This window comes from Ailuropoda melanoleuca, chromosome 3, assembly GCF_002007445.2.
Source record: "Ailuropoda melanoleuca isolate Jingjing chromosome 3, ASM200744v2, whole genome shotgun sequence".
Classification (NCBI taxonomy): Eukaryota; Metazoa; Chordata; class Mammalia; order Carnivora; family Ursidae; genus Ailuropoda; species Ailuropoda melanoleuca.
The window spans coordinates 84,933,546-84,956,239 of NC_048220.1; positions in this window are offsets into that span (position 1 = coordinate 84,933,546).

The following is a 22,694-nucleotide window of genomic DNA, read 5'->3' on the forward strand; positions in this document are numbered from 1 at the left end:
TGGACTGCCTGATCCATGGTACTTTGCTACAGCAGCCCTTACCCATGCGGATGGAATTACCATACGATCCAGCAATCCCACTTCTGGGTAGGTACCCAAAAGAAATAAATGAACACATATGGTACAATCTGTTGACAACTGACAAAGAAACAAGATGGAAAGCAAGCCTAATCAGCTGTGTTTATAGACTGTTACCCTCCTTGGCACATTGTGTTGTGTCCATAAAATTTATAAGGTGACATTTCAGAATCACCATTTGTAGCAATTTACAAGCCATTGAAATTCTCATTCTCGTGACCTCCATTTTCCAATCATCACAGAGAATAGGTTAGAGTTGCTTGCAGGGAATGCAGTTTGACCACCACGTTTTCTCTTTGTCAAGTGACAAAAGAACTGACCTTCATTTAATAGGCTCTTCTTTTTATCTAATCAGAGACAAAGTTCGACAATATTGACAAGGGTCATGATGACCTCAAGTGCATGGAGTTCTGGAAGAAATCTTAGAAGCTGAGCAATAACACAAGAGAAAAGTCTTGGGTTTAGAGTTCTCTTTACTTTTTTGTTTTTCATTTGTGCTGCTCAAATTCTGGTTAGGTTACAAGCCAGGAATCTAGGGAATAATTTTCTCTTTGAAATTCTCCTAAATTCATGCATTTAACCACTATTTACTGAGAACCTAGAATATGTTATTGAGGTGACAGTGGGAAACAACAGTTGCATAAGAAAATTCTATGTAAACAAGGTGATTGCAGGTGGCAGCTTTGGGCACTGAAGGCTGTAGCCCAGGGTGGCGTGATGGCAGTGATGGGGAGGGAGGCGTTTGGGAGGGCTCTCTGGGACAGAGACACGTGGGCTGAGATGGTAGTGATGGGGAGGGGCAGGCTGGGAAGAGCAGAAGGGCCAGAATTCCATTCACAGGGAACAGCAAATGTAAAGGCCGGGAGGAGAATCGGAAAGAAGGCCAGTGCAGCCAGGAGGAAGGAGCAAGTTCCCTCCCACGCTCACTGTGGAAATGGGCCCTGGCAGGGCCTCCCTAACCACCCCCTTCTGCCCCCAGGCTCTTGGCTCTTCTTTTCTTAGAGGAAAGAGAAGGAGCAAGGGTTCAGTTTCTTCGTGGGCTTCTTCACTGATCAGCCTTGTGACCTAAGGAGAGGGTTTAACTCCCCAGGGTCTCAGTTTCCCCATCTGCCGAATGGGTATAGGTCCCTCACTCTGCAAGGCTGTTTTGAGGATTTTTGATAACATGTAGCACAAAGCAAGGGCTCAGGTCCTCTGACCTCAGGTGCCCTGCAGCCTGATGCATCCCAGGAAGTGTCATCGTCTGAGAACGCTTTCGTTTCCACTCCTCTGTCCCTTTGCCCTCAACCTTTGCCCTGCCCTCTCCTGCTTCCAGAAGCAAGGATAAAGCCTTCCACCCAGAACATAAGGCACTCTACAGCACAGTCCCAAATTACTTTTCTTTAGTCCTTTTATTTCCACTAATAATGCATGAATCCTTTCTCTTTGCAAAATATTCTAATAATACAGAAATAAATGTATTCAGAGTGAAACATCAATATCCTTAATTCTCACTCGCTGCTCCCCAAGCCACCTCTACCGATGGTTTGGTGTGTATCCGTCTGCCCTCGTATGCTCATTTACATACATGTGCATGCACATAGGCAAACACACATGTGATGTTTTATACAAATACGGTATCGTACATCGGGGGTCTAGCTAGCCCGGGTAGTGAATGCGTAACCCACCCGCACACCTTTGCTCCCTCTGAACCCCTCATCTGAAGTTTCCATGCCCCCTTCCTCTATGCTTTTACTCTTTATAAAGACCTAGAAAGGTCTGGATGAATTTCCACAAGCTTCAAGCAGCCTTCCCAGCTGCCTGCTGCCTCTTCCAAGGACAGTTATTTTGGTGAAAGGTACACATTATACCAGATGTGTGTTAAGTCCTGCCTTCGACCAACATGTGTTTACTTCCTCCCATCCCCTTGCAGAGCCTAGAACAAGGCTGGGCACACTGCAGTAAATGGCAATAACCATGCTAAGGTCCACAGCTCGTAGCTAATATTTATTGAGTGCTTGCCCTGTGTCAGACGCTATGTAAGCACTTTCACGCCAGAGTCACAGCAAGCCGGGAGCCTGGATTCCAAGCTGACTCTGGGGGACATGCTTTTAGTGCCCGGTAGTAGCGACCCTACCCTGGCAGGATCCCGCTAAAGCCAGGTCACCGTGTGCGCGAGAGCCGGGTGTGGTCGGCTTCTCTCCGTGGCCGCTCCGGGAGCGGGCCCACTGTCCCCAGCAGAAGAGCCCTACCCCTGCCTCATTCCCAGTCTCTGCCTGCACCCCCACCTCACCCCTCCAGCCCGGTCCTGATGCCCAATCCCAGCTTCTCACTCACTCCTGACTCACACCTGGATTCTGTTTTGTTTTGCTTTGTTTTGTTTAAGATTTATTCATTAATTTTAGAGAGAGAATGGGCACAACCCTAAGATCATGACCTGAGTTGAAATAAGAGTCCGACACTTAACCCACTGAGCCACCAGGCACCCCTCACATCTGGGTTCTGCTGCCTCGTCTCCGGCTTTCTTCCCAGACCAATCCTCAGCGCCTCCATGATGACAGTCCTTTGGAAGCTGAATTAAAACACAGCATCTGATTGTCTTTGTTTGAATAATCAGTTCAACCCAGGTCATGCTGGTGGGAGAAAGGGGGATCACCAGACGCTTGAGGCTGAGAAGGGGGCACAGGAGTGGGATGGGGCGAGGGAGGGTGGCCCTTCCATGGGTGTGGACACCCAGGAAGCTTCACTGCACGAGGGAAGCCAGCAGGATGCCAGCTGACCTTGGCAGTGAGCGTTTGGAATGGTGGCATCTTGGCTCTCCCAGCCAGGAACGTGTCATCCCGCCTCACGTCTCGCTGACTCAACGAACTTGGACAGAGCAGGACTGCTCAGCTTCGCCTCCCTGGCTACTTCTGCACAAGCCAACCAGCTTTTATGAAGCCATGACATGGTGATGATGTAAGTATTTATGAAGGAAGAGCTGTAAGCAAATTTCCATTTTCTGTATTACAAAGCTTTTTCTCAGGCAAACTTACCAAAGCAAACCTCTCTAATTACCGTATGTGGCTGACATGATTCCCAAGACCTCTACAGCTAATGGGGGGGTCAGCCTGCTTTGTTAAAAGGGTGTTATTCGATGGCTACAGGATTTATAGTTAAAAACATTTCTCCTGGTAGATCCACAGGTAGGAACTTCCAATTGTAAAATAAATAAGGGACGAAAGGTACAGCGTAGGGAATATAGTCAACAGTATTGTAATAACATTGCATGATGACAGAGGGTAACTATACTTATCATGGAAGGCACGTATATATGTATGTAACTGTCTAATCACTAATATATATTACATGTCAACTATACTTCAGTTAAAAAAATTCTCCTGGCACTTTGATATGGCATAGCACGTGCAATGCGATTGAAAAACGAATGTGGAGGCCGTTTAACAGCCCTGATATTCAAGGAGATGGCACTGAAAATATCAAGTTAATGTTTCACTCTATTAAATTAACCTGGAGGTGTTTTTTAGTAAACGACGATCAACGCTGGTGATGTTATGGTGACGCTTCCCCATTCATGCCTGACGGCGGCCACATAAAGAAGTATGACTTTTGGGAAGGAAATTAACAGTACCCCTCCAGGGTACAAAATGTTCCTATCCTTTTGCTTAGTAGGGAAAATCGAGTGATCTTCACTCAAGGAAAAATAATCCCTCAAATAAAATACGATTTAAGGATGCTTACTACAGCGTAATCAAAATGGATAAACGTGGAAACAAGAGAAATATCCCACCGTAGTGGCTTGGTTAAATAATCTATGATAAACAAACACTATGTAGTGGAGAAAAGATGGTAATTGTGGAGAATATGTAGAAACAAGGAAGTATATTTGTGATAAAATGTTCATGAGCGAGCTACTGAAGATACAACATGGAACGTTCGCTAAAATCACATCTGTGTGCATTTGAGCAGAAGGGATCCCAGCAATGAAAACAGCAGTGTCAGCATTGTGCAAGACTTTTCTAAAAATCACAATTGTCTTTAATATGTTCACACTGTGTTTACAGTGAAAATAAAAGAAATTGTTGAACTTGTACATATTAGTGCTGAGATGGTCTTAGAGTTTTTCCTCCTGGTGAAGTGTATCTTTTGTGTCTGGCTTAACCAGCCTTCTGTGCCCCCCATGAGTGGTTAAGCCTATATTATTCCTTTATCTACCTAAGTGTCCTGGGATAAAAGCCCCAACCTTTCAACACAGCACCATGGGGGAGAGAGCTTGTATCAGTTAATTTAGTAAAACTCCGTGGTGTAATGACTCATCATTGCCCTAAATCAAAGTGGTTTTTCTAAGTGAGGCAGTTGTAAACCTAATCCATGATTTTTGATCCTAGCCAGGCTGGGGGCAGGAGAGATGGGCCTTAAAAAATAAAATTAATGAGCTCAGTAAGGATTATGTGCTTACTTACTGTGCACTCCTAACGGTGTTCAACCATTTAGCACAGGGAATAAACTACCAGAATCTGGAGTCCATGAACCTGGGTTTGACTCCGGGTTGGCCTCCTACCAGCTCTGTGGTCTTTGATAGGTTATTCAGCCACTCTGGGCTCTATTAGTCGTTAAGTTCCTATCACGTCAGGCACGATGGTGGGCACTGGGGGTACACTGGGGTGGGGGAAGGTAGACAAGATCCCTGCCCTCCAGGGATTTGCAGTCCCTGTGACTCACAGACATGAAACAAGGAAAGAAGTACAGACCAAATAATTACTTCTGCTGATGAGTTCTACAGTAGAAATAAATGGGGCTGGATAGAAGCCAGCATAGGGTTCCTGCTTCAAATAGGATGTCCTGGAAAGTTCTCTTCACAATGGTATCTTCAAGTTAAGATCTAAAGAGTAAGAAGCATCCAATCTGTAGAGTAGCCCTGGGAAGAGAGTTCTGGGCATTAGAAGAGAAGCTGGGGATTAGAAAAACACCCATCTGTAGGTCTGTTGTAGGGACCTGCTCCTAAACCCATTGGCTGAGTTTCTTACTTCAGACCCCTCAGTAAACATGATAGCCACTGCTGTCACCACGGTCGTGGCCCCGTGTGCGATGTCAAGGAGGGACATGCTGCTCCAAGTAAGAAGAGCTGTGGGTCTGTTGTTTATGAAGAGTTACCTCCAGAACACCCTTGGCATGTCATTCACTCTCTCTGAGCCTCAGTTTCCCTATCCATAAGAGGAAGTCAGATGCGCAGAGCGTGGCACGGACTACTCCCTAAATAGTGATGATGATGGTGGCCGTGACAGCAATGACGCTGGCAGAGCTGCTACGACCACATAATGGCTCTAAGGGACATTAATGAGCAGGGAATCAGGAGGACCCCTGTGTGGATCATTACGTTGGTATCCCCAGCTCCTGGCTGTTGCCTGGCAATGAGAAGCTCCCTGTACCTCAGGGGGCCCAGACCCGACACAGCTAAGGTTGTCCGTGGATCTGAAGGCAAAGATGGGAAGATGCATGCAGGCTTTCACAGAATGTTTCCTGAACGCCGCCCTTCATTCCCAGCTCTTTTCCTTTCTGCCACAAGCACCTCAACGTGCAACTTCCATACCCCTTGTGCACGTCCCCTTTGATTCCTGCCCCATGACTACATGCTCTGGCCTTGGAGGAGAGGTTAAGCATTTGAAGATGGACAGTCAAGATATCTGCTGTCCCCTGTACAGACTTTGATAAGAACAAGGCCTCCTTTGTGCTCTCCAGAAGAAATCCACTTGCTTCGAAAACACCACTGTACACTTTGTAGTGGAGACAGAAAAGATCGCGTACCCCACGAAAGACTTCCTAGAAACCCCCATCTGCATGCCTCCTCCCCAAACACCGCACGGGGCTCTCCCTTGCCCACCTGCCACCAGCTCGGCAGACGCAGGGCTTCCCTGCTCCCTAACACCTCCCTGCCCTTGGGCAGCCCCTCTCCACCCGCTAGCCTATACCCATCAATGAAGCAAAGCTGCAGCGGCTCCCCCCATCCGTCCTCCTTGGGGGGGGGATGGGGGGCATGGGAACTGCTTGCTTGTCAGGCCACTTGTTTATCGAGTGGTTCCTTAAGAATCTTTGTCCAATACTTGCTCCTTCAGAATCATTAGATTGGCAAAATTGTGACAGTTTGCTCTGAATACCAAGGGAAGCAAAAGGGTACTACTCCTAGTATCTGGTAGGTATATTGTAGCTTGTATCGGTATATATGAATATGTATTATATATTTTTTGTGTCTACATATCTGTGTGTATATTTTTGTGTATCCATAGTTGTGTGTCTAATATATCAGGATAAAGAGAGGGAACCAATGATGAAGGTGGAATTTTTACTGGAAAGGGAAAAAGCTTCTGGTTGATGACATTAAGTTGTTATGACTTCATCTCATACAAGACGGGATAAGTGGGTTCTGCTCAGAGTTAAAAATAAGCTTCAAAAGAACACCAAACAAGCCCCAACAGCTAACATGCCTGTCATCGTTTTTCTGGAGAAGGGTGATTGCTGCTGATTTCGTACAGTTACCTCTCCTCTGAACCCAGCGAGGATGACGTCAAGGACAAAGTGACATTTCTGAGTCATCAGCAGCACTAAAGGGCTCGGTGGCCTGATGCAAAAATGTTCCTCTCTTGGGTGACCTCCAAATGTATGCTTCTAACTGGGGTGCAAAAAGCATACGGGTCATTATCAGGCTAAAGGTCCCTGAAGTTTATTCAAGCAACTGGTCAAAGGGCTACAATGAGATAAAGGGCTGGAAGAGAAGCCACAGGTGAGGTGTCTCCAGGGCTTCTGCTCCACTCCGGAGGGAAACTCTAGTCAGTGGGTCATAAATGTACAGGGAGTCCACATCTGTCTATCCCTAGTGCTTAAAACCGTCGCAGGATGTATTCAATCATTGATCACTTTACTGCTGTTAAAAGCCTACTGTGTGCTCCCTGAATAGTGAAACACTTAGTACTCAGCAGCTAATATATGCCAGGCACTGTTCTGGGCTCTGGAGAGACAAAGTGACTTATTCTCTACTGGGGAGATATGAGCATTACAATAAACCAACAAATACATATTAGGGTTTTTCTTGGGTGGCCCCAGGTTATACATGTTATTCCAAAGAAATTATTAATAGCACCCTCTTTTGCTTTCAAAAGTATTGGTTTAGAATTACATGATCACCCTACTGATAAGTCAAGGAGGACAAAAGTTGGATTTCTCAAAATGGCGACCGTGGCAGCCGCAGTTGAAGTGGGATGCTGGGGGAGAAAATCTGGTTGGAGCAGGTCAAAGAAAGAATGGTCAAGGAAGCAATGGAGACTGTGGGTGTAAACAATTCTTTTAAAGAGCTTCGCTCTGAAGGGGAGGAGAAAAATGGAACAAAAAAATGGGGGGGTGTTGAAAGTTTGTTTTGAGAATGGGAGAAATAGTAGTACATTTGTATGTCAATGTGATTGATCCGGGGCTGAGGGAAACTGATGATGCAGTGAGGAAGAAGGAGTGGAGGCAGGAGAACCATCCTTGGATAAGAGAGAGGAGAGGAGAGCTAGTGCGGGTATGGAGGGAATGGTAGGGATAAGAGTGAACACAATTCATCTATTGTACCAGGAAGAAAGAAGATGGATGGGTGGATGATGGATGAATGGATGATGGACAAATGGGTGGATAGGCAGATAGACAGAAAGTAGAGAGCTAGAGAGAGATAGATACATACATACGTAGATAGCTGCATAGATACGAGGTAGGATAGGCGCAGATTCACATGGTTAAGTATATGCGATGGTGGATGCTGGTAGTTTCCTTCATATTGCTTCCATTTTCTCAGCAAAATAAAAGTCAAACCTTCTTTGGTGAGGAAGCAGTGTTAAAGACTTGAAGAAAGAGGGGAAGGCGTGACATGGGCATCTGAGAGGGCAAGAGAGTAAACAGACCTGGGAAAGATACAGAGAACATCTGGCATCCCACGTGGCAGCTTGAGAGGGGCAGGAAGTGAATTACAGAGGGATGTCATTGATATCGGTAATGACAATAGGGTATGACTGTGGGAGTGAGCAGGTGAGGTGGCACAGGGGGCAAAACCATGAGTAATGAGTGAGTAAGAAACTAAGGGGCCAGTGTATTAGAAGCGTTGTCGTATTGTCTAATAGATCATACAATGTATCAAGCCCCATGTCAGGTCTTAAAGACACTTGGGGGACAGGACAAATTCTCTGCCTAGGAGCAGATCCCAGTCTGATGGAAAAATGGGGCACATAAAGAAATGATGACAGTATCATGTGGGAGGTGACATATTCTGGGTTCTCTTTAAAAAGTGGAGCATCGTTGGGGCGCCTGGGTGGCACAGCGGTTAAGCGTCTGCCTTCGGCTCAGGGCGTGATTCCGGCATTGTGGGATCGAGCCCCACATCAGGCTCTTCTGCTATGAGCCTGGCTTCTTCCTCTCCCACTCCCCCTGCTTATGTTCCCTCTCTCGCTGGCTGTCTCTATCTCTGTTGAATAAATAAATAAAATCTTAAAAAAAAAAAAAAGTAGAGCATCGGCCCGTGTGAGCCAGCAGGCTGCCTGGCAGGTCAGCCAGAGCCCATCACCACCCATGGTCCACGTCTCTCATCCCAGGACTTGCACAGCCCTTGTGTGCATTTGACCTGAAGCCCCGGCTGAAGGGTGGGTTAAAAAGCACATACAGGAAAGATCTTCTCCCATTAAAGGTGCTCAATAAATATTTGTTTTTAACAAGGCAGAGAAAGAAGGAGGAAAGACAGATGTTTCCCTGGAAGAAGCACCTGAATTTGAAAATAAATGTGGGGAGTAGGGAAAAAGAAGAAATACAGAAGTGCTTTGGAGAAGTCGAGGCTGGGCCGCTGAGTAGACCGTACTGTGTAGGTGTGATTCTGACTCGCCAAGAGTTGAAGTATCGGAGTTCCGCGTGTGAACTGATGGCCTCGCTGGTGGAACCAGGAGCTGAACACCAGACCCACCTCAAAATGCCTGAGCTAAGGGCTACGTGCAGAGTCTACTAAACTGTGGCTCCCACAAACACAAATGGCATGGGGGGGGGGAAGGTCCTAGCCTTAAAAAAAAAAACCTCAAGTTTTCAGGCTGGTTTACATGCAGACAGAAAGATAGCCATCATGCTTTGGTGAAAAGCACTAAGAGGAGATTTTCCCAACAGCCCTTCTAGCCATGCTCGTGTTAAGTCTCTGGAGAGAAATGATTCTGTCTGAAAAAGCAGCTTTCTCTGCGATTTCTCAAATAGATAGATGGTCAGAGGGCAACAGAGGATTTAATGGACTTCAGTTTTATCAAGTGAAGACCGCCCAGGTGTCTTGGACCAAGAAACAACACAAGAAGGAAATTGCCTCAAAAAATAAGCTCAGGGCAGAAGGGAGAGAAAGCATCCGGAGATTTGGAGTTTGGAAGGGATCATAAAGAATCAAACAAAGTTTCTGAAAATCTTTTCTCTGCAGAGAGTAGCCATAATGTAGACACTGAGTGGAATTGACAGGAAGAGCCCGTAGGACCCTATGATATCATCAGATGATACATTCAGCTAGTATTCTAGTCTCCCTAAGCTTCCAGCCATGTCTCTCTATAGTACAGCAAGGAAGCTAGTTACTCTTCTTGACTTCATTTAGTCTGGACTGTCGTTGGGTTCATATCGCAGTCACCCAACGAGCAAACTGTTAATAGTCATTCTTAGCCCCTTGCATTAAAACCCTGAATTGGCCATCCCTGCCTAGTGGGCTGTTCCCAGTCCATTCAGCCTCGTCCAACTCCATATTCCTCTCACCTTGACCCTACACGTGTTTCTCAGGGTTCCATCCACATAACTTGGCAAAGTCATGCCCATCTTTTCATTCGCATCACACCCCATCACGGGTCATACTTTGCGGTTCTGCTGGAGCGTGAGCCTATTCACAGATCTAGAAGCAAGCAGAGGCGGTGGGGGTAGGTCCTAAGATCCACGGTGCCCTACGAGACAACTACCTCAGGCGGGAGCAGAAGGGCTGCTTCTACCAGCCAAGAAGATTCAGAAGAATTTAAAGATCCACGGTCCCCGGCTTCATTGGAATCTGTCCATATGTCCCCTGACCTCCACAAAGGGGACCCTATGGGATTGAGAATTCAATGTGCATCGTAAATCACTCACAGGACTAAACTTCAGATTTGTTTTTCAGAAATCTTGGCCTTGGGGGTTCAGGATAACAGGGTCGCTTTCAGGGAAGTCACAGAAGGTTGCCTTGAGATATTAGATGGTTGCACTGATGCCTTTTCTTCTCTTATTCCATGCCTCGAGCTCGCTCGGGGATCCTGTGGCGTGGCAGGGATGATTGGCAGACAAGATGCTGCCATTCCAATTTCCCAACAACTCGTATTCACTTCTAACAAGTGTGGTTTCACGGTCAGTTCTCAGTATAGATAAATTCAACCAATTTGCCAAATTAGTGAACCGATAGCCTGTAGGTGGTGAGTCACAGGCTGGGAGAGATGGGGGCGGGGCTGTGTACCGGCCCCTCACGTGCTTGCAACATTTTCCCCTTTTGAAAATATTTTTGTGTCAATTGCATCTCTTGAATTACCCACAAAGCCCCACTCTAATCCAGTTTCTCTAGATTAAAGACACTGAGATACAATCATATTAAACAACTTACTCAAGATTATTCAAAAATGAAACCCAGGTCCCCTGTCTTCAAGTGTATAAAGACAAAAAACTTGTGTGCCAGAAAATGTATAATTATCCCCATAAAACATATGTAACTTCTGTTTCAAGCCTCTGTTTGTCATATCAGAAAATATAATCTAGTCAAATGCAGGTAAACTCAGTCACTTCAGCTTTTCTCGGTCAGATGGAGATTGGGTCAGCTCAGGACTTCTCTCTCTGGCCCCTTCTCCCTGACCTCCCGGGCTGGGGCCTTAGGTCTAGGCTGGTGGGGTGAGGGACGATTCTGGTCTACAGCTTTCTCTGTTTCCCCAGGCGCCCCTGCAATATCCAGTCCTGCCCATTTCTGAGCCTGCCTCCCCCTCACAGCGGACCCCCCTGAGCCTCTGAGTGCCTGGTGCACCGGGCTGCATAGGCCACACTGCACCCCGTCTGTAGTCCTTTGGGGTGCCCGGGACTCCCTCATCCCCCACATCCCGCCACGACCCTTTCACCACACTCTTGGCCCCTCAGGGCACAGCTAGCGTCTCTCCTGTGGCCTCTTTTCTCCGCAGCTCAAATAATCAATCATTTCAATGGTTGCAAAACTGGATCTTACATTGTGGAAGTTTTAAAATATGTCCAAATTCTTTGGTACTTCTCCCATCAAAGGCAGGCTCTAAATCTTCTGCCCTGGAATGTAAGCTACCCATAGGGACTCGATTCTAATGAGCAAAAGGAGGTGGAAGTGATGCTGTGTGACTTCCATGGCTGGATCACGAAGGCCTTGCTCTCCCTAGACATGCGCATTTGGAACCCTGAGCCATGATAGAAGAGTCCGGCTACCCCGAGGCCACCATGCTGGGAAGACCATTTAGACAGACCACAGTTCGACAGAGAGGCTGAGAGGTCCCAGCTCTCCCAGCCTGGAGCTGTTGAGCCTTCCCAGCCCAGGCTCCAGACATGTGAGAGAAGAAGCCCCCAATGTGCCCCCTTTCTAAGGGTCTCCTGAGACAGTAACCTCCTAAGGGTCTCCGAGCTGGAACTGTTGAATGGAGCTGCTCCTGAATTCCTGATCTAGAAAACGCACAGAGGTTGTAAATGATGCTTGTTCTAGGTCACTATGTTTCTGAAGCAGAGAGAGAAAAGCTTTCTGGAGTCCACTGCTATAGAATCCTTTTGGTTTGGGGAATACAGAGGGATTAGGAATCTAAGGTTATGCAGTTCATGCAAGGTCAAGCTAATGGGATCTGAGCCCTGCCCCCATCGCTTAAGCCCATGACTTTGAACCACATTCTACATTGCACTTTACATCCCCTCTCCGCACTGTCTGACCATCAGTCTTCCCCAGACTCACCGGTCCCCTGCATGGCATGACTGTATATAAGTTTTGCAAATAAGCACATATCATAAGGAAATCCCAGGATAAGCTGCTGAGGATATCCACTATAACACAGGTTAAGTCAGAGCAAGTTAAATGTCTTCCAAAAAAAAAAAAAAAATCCATACCCCCATGGGAAAGGTCTTACTTATGGAAAGAACAAGAATCGAGAATGTTGAACATCCCTGTCTTAATAGATAAAATAGCTGTGTGTTGAAGATCTCTGTGGAGTTGAAATCCATGCCTAAAATCATTCCATTATCAAGAGGTTCTTGTAATGTTTATGAGGAACTGACAATCTGGCGGTCTCTCAATATTTCTGATTAGGTAAGCCTCATACTTTTCATCAGGCACTTTGACATTGAATAGGACCAGATGAGACCGGGCTATGAAGCAATTCTTTTAAAGATAATTTTGTTTGGTTGGCACGTAATCGATCAGGTGTTGAGCGAGAAGGCATTGCTTGGCTCTCATGAGAATATGAGTATTCATCCAGAAGTTTTCGGGTTGGGGGTGGTGACTGCCTCAGTCATGCAAGCCTATCTGATACCAGAAAGGACAACAGTATCCTTTTATGCCATAGTGACCCGTGTCTCTATTGAAGGCTCCATTCAAAGGATGAAAATGTGCAAATCATGGGAGATGAAGCAGGAAAAAAAATATGAATTTAAGCCCCAAGGACCTATAATTATGCGGATAATGCCTTTCATTACCGTAATTCTGCATTAATCTGCCTTCCGCGCTGTGGGTAATCGCGTCTCTCTCTGGGGTCAGCGGGGTTGGGGTTTCCATGGGGACTCACTTACTCTGTGCAGAAATTCGGCTGCATCGGGGGAGAGTAAGGTTCTTGTTTTGACAGCATGATCAATGACACCTACGGAGACGGAGGCTTTTCCATGAAGGGAAGATGCGAGTCTCCGTTTGCAGGCTTCCTCCATTGCCCTCCGTGCGCTGGAACGGCGAGGAGGCTCGCTCCAACATTTCTTGGAGACTCACGCCGACAGCACACGAGTGCACGCCGTCCTCTCTGCAGAGAAAATCCTCATGAGCCTCCGATATATTCTACCGGGAAACAGGCACTTCTTGGCGTAGGATAAAAATTGGTATTATTTCTTTGATAGGCAGTTGGCCAAACTGTAACAAAATCAAAAGGCATAAACCCTCTGAATCCAGCCGTTCCACTTTTAGGAATTTCTTCTAGATGTCGACTCATACGTGCAAACAAACACATAGGCACACGAATGCCTGGGGCATGCTTCGCTGTTACGATCATTTCACTTCAGGGACAAATGCCTCGTTTCTTTTCCTAGATAAGACGCATTGCACGCTACGCGGCTCTTCCGCTGAGTCTAACAGAGGGTGGACGGGTCTACTCAGCAAAGTGTCCATACGTGAAGGGTAATAAGCTTTGCACTAGGGAGAGAACCGTGTCCCAACGGCAGCTCTGGTCCCACAGAGCTGGGGTGTGAGCCAAGTCAATGGAGGCGTTAAACCTCTCTGGCCCTGAGTGCTCTGATTAGGAAACAAGGAGTGAGCCGAGTACTACGGGGATACCCAGCCCCCGCCCCCCGTCCTAGTTTTCTGTGATTCACTAGAACAGTGCTTACCCCGGGACAGCGTGGTCCACTGACAGCTTCTGTGTTTTCAGAATGCTATCCATAGATTTCTGCTCAAATAAATGACAAAATCCTAACTCAATGGCGTCATTTCCTGAGAGCTGCAAAGTGAGTTGTCAGAGCACGGGCTGTAATTTGGGACGTTTGTGCTTGTCACCTCGCAAAGCCACCAGCTTTTCTCTTTCCTGTTCTCCCACACCTTGCATTGCTGCGTCGTGTGCAGGTGCCCGAGGCTGAAGGGGCGGAAGTGTAGCAAAACAAGAAGGGACAGAGAAGCAAGAGAGTGGAGAGAAAAGAAATTCTATGATTGTTCCCGTGCTGGGTGAAGGCAGCTGACGTGTGATCAAAATGAAAATCAACGTCACGAAGCAGGTCTCGGGTGAGCACAGTGCAGTGGCTGTCACCCCACAGGTGTTTCGCCGGCCGAGATGGTTTGTCATTTCACCTGGCTGCTTTACCTCCCCGTTCCTGGGAAACCTGGAACTTCCAAGAGGTGGCCCAACCGGTGGAGGGCACATAAATAGAAAATCAACAAATAGAAAGTGAGTGTTCGTTCTAGTTTATTTGTGTTTGCGCCTAACCAATTGCTTTGACCAAATGATTTGTTTCGGTCCGGTTAAATCAGGGTTTCCATCCGCTGCGCATGAGTGAAGGTCAAGAGACATTGGCGCTGGTTTTGACTTCTCCTTTTAACTATTTTGGAATGGGGAGAGTGTTCGGGAGGCGGTGGGCAATCCTGTGGGAGATTACAGCTCAGGTGAGCGTCAGAAATAGGACTTCTGACCCCGATGGCTCTGCGGGCCTGCAAGGGCTCAGCCACACACAGCTGATTGCTCCCGTCTTTCTGGAATCACTGGCTGAGTTGGATTTAATGGCACCGCTGGACCTTTGGTTACACTCACCGTTTCTTCCTTCACTTGGCATTTTGTCTCTGTAGAACTTTTTAAATCTATTATTTAGACTGTTTTCTCTTAGTAGAATTCATTTTAACCTCACCACCACTGAGTGGTATTGTAATGGCTGTCATCCAGGTTCTAGAAATAGTATCACTGAATAGAAATGGATGCTATAATTTGGTCTTTACAATTTAAACCGAAGCGTACACATTTAATCTGCTAACCTTATGAAGAATGGTGATCATGGAGGTGACCCTTACTTGGTGAAGAAATAACACTAACAGCGTTATTCAACAAAAAACTTCTCCAATGAAATATTTATTTTGAATGTTTCCAATGGAAAATTTTTGATCAGGCAGAAAAAAAGAAAGCATGGCCAAGTTCCCTCTCTCACGGTCACTCTGACAGCTGCTTGCACCAAAGCATTCAAATGTTTCAAATCATTCCCACTAGTCAACAAGTATGGTTGGCAGTTATCGAAGGGTTTCCTGGGCAGGATGATGTGATGGAGTTTGGGTTTTGCAGAGATTCCTCTGGGCCCGGATGGAGGGTTGATGGGGAGGAAAGACAGGAGCAAGGAGGCTGGTTGGAGGCTATGGATAAACCCCGGCATGAAGCCACCAAGACAGAATTGTGACAGTGATGACAATTCAGGGCCAGGACGAGAGTGAAATGGTTGGGGTGCTCCTTCTTGGATTGTGCCAGGGCAGGACTGCTGGCCTCTTGAAATTCCAGGTTTCGGGCTCCCTTGTATCGTGGCTGTGGGGAATCACTCAGAACTACGGAAGCCCTGTTTGCCAAAGCTAAGAGCCTTGGGGTATCGTGCTCATTATTACTGACTTTCTTGCACTCAGGAATGTGGAGGGTGAAAGCAGGGCTGCGGGTTCAAATCCTGGCTCTGCCATCACCTGCTCTCACAGTCTTCCCCCTTGGTCACCCACATATGGCAAATAACCGAAGGTCCCTTCCACCTTGGGGCTGCTCCAAGCTTAGCGGAGGCAGAAGCCCAGGGCCTTAGCCACAGCTGACACCCCTCAGTGAGGCTTGTCTCTGAGACTGATGTCTATTTCTTTTGAAAGACCACAAGGCCAATGCATTCTCTTTCTTGATCCACTAAGCTGTGAGTTCATAGCCTGTAGCTCCCACTATTCCTTTTTTTTTTTTTAAGGGTTGGCCTCAGCTGTCTTATTAAATATGGAAAACATCTGTGCTTGGGGTTTTAGCAAAAATCCCCACATCTGGAAAATATTGGTCAAGAGTCTAATTAACTATGTCAATGACAAATTGTTCTCACAGGAAGTATTTAGGACGAGTAGATAATTGGGATTTAATGCCCTTGGCCTCTGTCTTTGCCTTCTTGTTTACTTATCCTAGCAGGGGTGGGGGAGGCAGGCTCCCACCCTGACCCTGCCACACTGGCGCAGGAAAGCCAGGCCCATGGATCAAGGAACTGCCCTAAAGCCACACAGCAGTGCCCCCTTGTTGGAGCCTCTGTCCACTCCACTCGGGGCTGACATTTCCTGTCGGGCCCATATGCTGTTTGAAGATAAAGCTCCAAGGAGAATATTTTGTTTTTCTTTCTCTGGCTTTTTACCTCCACCCTTCACAGAGCCCTGGACCTCAGAGGAAATGGAGTCCCTGCCTCTCTCCCACCCCCAGCGGAATAGTACCAAGTTCTGAGATAATGAAGCGTAATGTACTTCAACACCGTGCCTCCTGCCCTCATGTGAGGAAATTCTCATTAATAAGGGGCTTTAAGAAGCCCTTTCTATCCCCATGAATCTTCAGGAATACCCTGCATCTCCTCATCCCTAGCCCCCCTGGCCTCTGCAGAGGTCCTGATCCAAGATGGCTCCCCAGTCTCCGACAGGGAGCCCACCTTGGATAGCAGGCGAAGGCCTTGCCTAAGCCTCATCCACTAGAAGCAAGACACAAACTAGGGCAAAAGCAGCAAATATTAGAAAGTGCCTTTCTGGGCTGCGGCACTGAAGTCTCCTTCAGGCACCTTGAGGGCTCTTGCGTCTTCAAGTCCACTTCCCGAGCAGGGCCCATCGGCTCTCTCTCAACAACAGTTTCCAAACCCCCACTGCCTCCAGTCTCTACAGGCACCACCAAGGTTTTTCCCATCATCCTCTCTTGCCTGGGCAATGGCAATGTCTTCCTCAATGGTCTCCTGGCTGCCACCCTTGCCCACTTCTGTTCATTCTCTACATGGCAGCCAGGGTGCTCTCTGCTAATGGAAATCAAATAATGTCATGACCCTTGGTGGCCTCCCATCACAAGGAGAATGCCTCAGTCCCTTGCTCAGTCTCGAGCTTGCCCCATCTGGCCAGTGCCCCTCTATCCAGCAAACAACCTGCTATCTCCTTCATAGCTCTTACCACTATCTAAAGTCGCCTTCCATAGTCATTTGCTTGTTGTCTGTGACTATCCAAAGCTCTGCGACTGTAAGTCTATCTCCTTATGATGAAGCAGGTAAGGCCCCTGCAGCACGAGAGTAAAGGAGACAGTCACTCTGGAGCGCTGGCATCTGCCCTGTGTGGCCCCAAGCATAAGTGTCTCCTTCAGTTTTGTGCCCCAAATGCCTCACCTGCCTCACCCAATTCCCAGCCCTGTTCCCAGGCCCATATCCCCCATGCCTGACACATGGTAGGCACCAAGTAAATATTTTTCAAATGAATAAATGCTGACATTCTCTAAGGTTAAAGGTCAAATGCATAGATTTGACATTCTCTACAAGTGTAAAATTCACCCAACTTCCAAATTCTGTCCAATACACTCAGAGCCTCCCCCACTCTCCAATCCCACTGCCATTGCCTAGCCCGGACCGTCAACTCCCTCAGCGGCCGCCATGCTCCCCCACCCACGGTCCTTCCACACCCAGGAGCTCCTCCTCCTGCCACCTGCTGTTGCCTGTTCTTCCAGGTTCATCCCTCCCAGCTGGTCCTCCCAAGAACGTGTCACTCTGTCTTCCATACTCTGTCAAAGGGATCGATTGCATCTGTATCCAAAATGCAGGTCTCATCACATCAACCCTCTGCTTACAATGCTTCCAGGTTTCCCACTGCCTGTGCCTAGAGTCCAGACTCTGTGGGCTGCCATGCAAAGCTCTGTGTGATCCAAGCCCTGTCAGTTTCTGTGCTTCTGTCTCTCTCCCCAACTTTCCCTAACTCTAAGCTCCGGACACTCCAGCCTTCTTCCAGCTCTGGGCATCTGCATGGCCATTCTAACAGGGATTGCTTCCTCTGGGAAATCTCTAACTATCCCCAAGGTTCCCACCCAAAGACCGCCTTGTCTGTGAAGCCTTTCCAGGTAAAGTCAATTTCCTTTAGTCTGGCCTCCTTGTGATGGGAGTCTTGGATTTGAATTATACTCCTTTGGCATTTCTATAAACACTTACCTTCAGCTAATAATACTGACCTCCCTGCTTGCGTCCCTCCTCTCCGAGCCTGGGAGGGAGAGAGAGAACAATTCACGAGCAGCACCAAGAGGACGGTGAACATTAGAGCCCACTGTTCTATTCTTGCACTGACCTCCCACGCGTTTCCTTTAGGGCAGCATTCCCCGAGCGTGAGCAGACCGCACGATGCGACAATGCACAGAGGCGCTCTGCTTAGTGGTGCTACTTAGCTGGGAGGCAGATTTTCACCTCCGCTTATTCCCCATCACGGCAATCACAATGCCAAGGTGCAGAAGACTGGTGCTGCCACACACACGGCCAACACCCATTTATAACACAGGGCAGGCCTCAAGCTCAGCACCTTTTCTGAGTAGCAGAATCTGGCTCAAATTAGAAAATCTTGCTTGGCTTTTATTCTCTTTCTTTTTCTATTATCTTTAATGTATGCCAGGTGATATGGTTTTCCATTTAGAGAAGTAAATAAAGAAATGTTTTTTAAATATGCTTTTAAGGGGAAAAATGTGAGCCAGGTTAAAGAAACATATTAAGTGACTTATAGTTCAGGTGGTTTCCAGACGTGGCAAAAATTGGGGAGAGCAAAAGATTTCTGCTCACTTCCCCTAGTCGAGGATTGCTGGGGGCAGCTGCCCAGTCTCCCTGCAGATAGGAGGAGCCGTGCATACAAGTAAGGATGGGGTAGGCACACCCCGCTTCCAGACTGGCCCTTGAAGACACAGGGGATCCCCAGGCCCTCATCTCCCTGTTCAAAAGACTACATGGCCACACCCAGGACAGCCTCCGGGTCCTTGGGAGATGCTGGGACTTTTGTTTGCCTGGGTGTCTGAATGAGCACAGGACCAGAGGCTCCCCATTCCCACCCCGACAGCTATGAAGCTTCATATGATTGAAGGATAAACTTACACTGGGCTAAGACACAGATTTCAGGCTGCCTCTGCACAGCTGCTAGCCTTATTAAGACTGCAGTCTGAGAAAGAGTTTGAGAGCAGGGTTCCAGGACTCAAGGAAAGCTAGATTTTCAAATATTCGCCCTGTGGAGAATGATGTTTCCTGAATTAGACCCTGCCTGTTATCTCCTTCCCTTTTCCCTTCCCTTCCCTTCTCTTTTCCTTTTCTTTTCTCTCCTCCCCCCTCTTTCTTTCCTTCTTTCCTTATTTCTTTCTTTCCTGTATCCAGTGAAACTCTGAGAGCTCCAAAGAACCCTCTAGAACAGAGATTTTCTAGGTTTTCTTTCTTCCTTCCTTTCTTCTCTCTTCCACTTCTTTCATTTATTCCTTTCTTTCTTTTTTCAACAACAGAAGGATGTATTTGGATAAAAGCCACCACAGGTCCCCAAAATACAGGCCCAAGCCAAGAAAAGGGCAGGATTGCCACTTGGCTCAAGCTGAGGCCTCACGTTTAGACTTTGATACTATCGTCCAAGTAGTTTACTAGAACATTGGCAGATCTGTGTGTGTTAAAAACATCCGTTTGCTGAAAAAAAAAGGAAGACAAACAAAAAACCGACATCAATTCGTTATATATAAACAAGGAAGGTATACCCAAAGTTCTGTGTAGCGCCGCACGTTCAGTCTGCACCGGAACGTGTCTGAGTATTTTACACAGAGCGCAGGACAGCCATGGCCACGGCGCATGCGTGGTGGGTTCGGACTCGGTTCCGGGTGCCGCGCCTTTGCTGCATCAGATCTCGCAGGCTTGTAGGGCTGCTTCGCTCCTGCAGAGTCCACAGGCGCAACAGTCTTCCTTTCCCGAGCCGCTCCCGGGATGCGGCCCGTCGGGTGCCCTCTAGTGGCCAGTACGCGGCTCCAGTCTGTGTTTCTCTGACGGCACAGCGCGGGGTCAGACAGACTTGGGAACAGACACCGTCCTCCATTTCTTCGTGTGGCGCCCCCTGCACCCGGGGAGGTTCCTGAAGTGCTGCCTCACCTCGCGGCCTTGATGGCTGATGACGCCCCAACCAAATCCCCACGGCCCTCTGCGGATGCTGCCGGCTTTGCCCCAAAGTCTCCTTCCCCGAAGACGCCATGTTGTTCGGTGCTTCTGGGCCGTGGTCAGTGGCACCAGGCCCCGCCATTAACCTGAGGAAAGACAACGACCATGATGGAGGGCCCACCACGTGCCAGGCGCGTGCCACACGGCTGAATCCTCACAATATCACGTGTGTTGGCAGAGTTGTTCCCAAGTTGACAGAAGAGCAAACACAAGCTCAGCGAGCAGAAATTACTGCAGGTCACACAGTGAGGAAAAACTAGACAAAATAACTGAGCCTCAGCTGCCTTCCTAGATCTTTCTCCTTGATCATCTCGGGATCGTTTGTTAAGGGAAAGGGGAGGGAGACCATGTGTACTGAGCCCCGTTCAGACCAGGCACTGGTACTAGGCACTCATGCGTACTTGTTTCATTCTCGTGATTGCCCACTTGTTACGGGGCCATCTGTCATTCCATGTGTACATCTGTCTGCTCACTGATCGACAGCTATCCATTCTACATCCACCAAGTCCCAGGGATTGTGGTAGGCACGAGGTACACGAAGAGAAAGGAAGCCCGGTAAAAACCCATTTACGGTCTCAAGATCCTAACATTGCAGGGCGGGAGACAGACAAGCTGAACACTCATATAGAGATCGTCATGAGGCCCAACCATGGCACAGAAGAGGGCCCTCTAAGTCAGAAGTGGCAGAGCATGGAGGAGGGAATGGGGTGAGCAATGTCCTACAGCAGTAAGTCGAAAACAGTGCTAAGTAGCCCTTCCCGAGACTTTGCCAGGCAGGATGCTCTGTGCACCTGGTTACATAATTCTCATAACCCTTTTCTGGAAGGGTGCTATTATGATCCCCCATGGCATAGATGAGGACCTTGAAGAATGCAGAGGTAGAATGACTTTCCCAGGGACATATGGTTGGTTTGTGGTGAAGCCAAAATTTGAAATAAACTCACTGCCCGCAGAGCTGTGCCTTTCAACCCCTGGGCTTGTGCCTCTGTGGGGGAGGGTGGTAGAGGGAGGTGGTCATAGGAATTTTGAGTTTGATAGGATTTTGACCTTGATCTGAATTTATTTGTAGAGTTGTTGGAGGATTTAGAGTAAGAAAATGCTGTCAGAGTTGATTTTATAAAGATGGGTGGGAGAGGTAGTCTGAAGAAAGGGAACCCATAGGAAGCAGGTTGCAATGATCCAGTTCAAAGAACAGGGGAAGGGACCACACTGGAATGTGCTGATTTGGAGAAGCTGATGAGACACTCCAGTGGGCAGATCAGACAGGTTGCTGGGCGTGTGAGTCCAGAGTTAGGAAAGGCGGTGGGGTTGGTAATAAAGATTTGGGAGTTGTCAGAACATAAATTCATGCCAAGACTGTGGGTAGGATGCCTCCAGGAGAATCAAGCTGAGAGGGGGGAGAGGACAGAGCAGGTTGATGGGGGAATCTGGCACCATGGAGGGCACCGAGGAGCAGTCAGCCAGAGGCGTCGGGTCCTGCAGATCCAAGTTCAGCCTTCCAGAAGGACGGAGCAGGGAGCACATGCCTCGTGGGTTCAGGACACATGGGGACAGAACGTGTCCATGCTCCTTCTCTCTGACCCTGAGTTTCAGACTGAAAGGAGGTCAGGGTTCAGGGAAGTTGTATTTGGTTCCCAGCAACTCACCCACCACGACTTTCAAAATCTTTCTCCATCTGGAACGCAGAAAATGATTTGCAGTCCTCAGACAGTTACAAGGGCACTGGGTTTTGCCAAGTCACATTATTTGACAGAAATGGGCCGTGAAATGCCTGCTAATTGCTACAAGATTTAACAGGGAGAGAAGGACCTGAGTGGGAGGTGCCTTGTCAGACTCTCTTGCAGGGTGCGGGGAGCCAGGCAGTAACAAGACATAATGGGCCTGCTTCTCTGAGCTCCGAATTACCAAGATCATTTTGTCCCGGCGAAAGAAGGATGAAGCTTTTAAAAATGAGCAATTATGACATATTTTTTCATTGTTGTCGAGAAAGCTAAACCCCAATTATCCCAGCTATTTTGGAGGGCTTTTCAAAAGGCACTCACGCTATTGTTGAGCTCATCATCTCCCCAGGCTCCCGGGAGAGGTTTATTTGCTGTAATAATCCCAGTTGATCCCCTCTCGCCATACCTGACAAGTCCTTGCAATGTTCTCCCCACATGTCCTGTTTCTTCCCTGGAGTTGGACCACAGGGCCCTTGAACCAATCAAAGCCAACAGTTTCCAAATAACCAGCCATGCTTCTGCCCCATCTGTAAAAGTATTGGAAGTATTTGTAGTCTTACCACACACCCCTCATTCTCTGATCTTCCAGAAGCCCTTCCTTGAATCATGTCATTCCCCTGATCTAAAACCTTCAGTAACTCCCTACTGCCTAACAAATCTGGCTCTAAGACTATTTCCTCTGGAATTTGACCCCCAAACTTCTTGTGCATTCTCATCTTTTCCCCCTTCCATCATTCATGTGCTCATTCATTCATTCCACACACCCATGGAGCAAGTTGTAGGTGCCGGGCACTGTAATAGGTCCTGGAGGAGTGGGGGAGATGGTCGAGGAGGCGGGACGTCCTAAGACAGTTGGGAGGCATTGTTGAGTGAGGCTGAAGGACTTTGGACACAGTGATGCACTCTCTGCCCCAGGGCCTGGACAGGGAAGGCTGGCTGGGGGGCCGTGCAAGGTGACAACACCTAGACTGAGTGTTG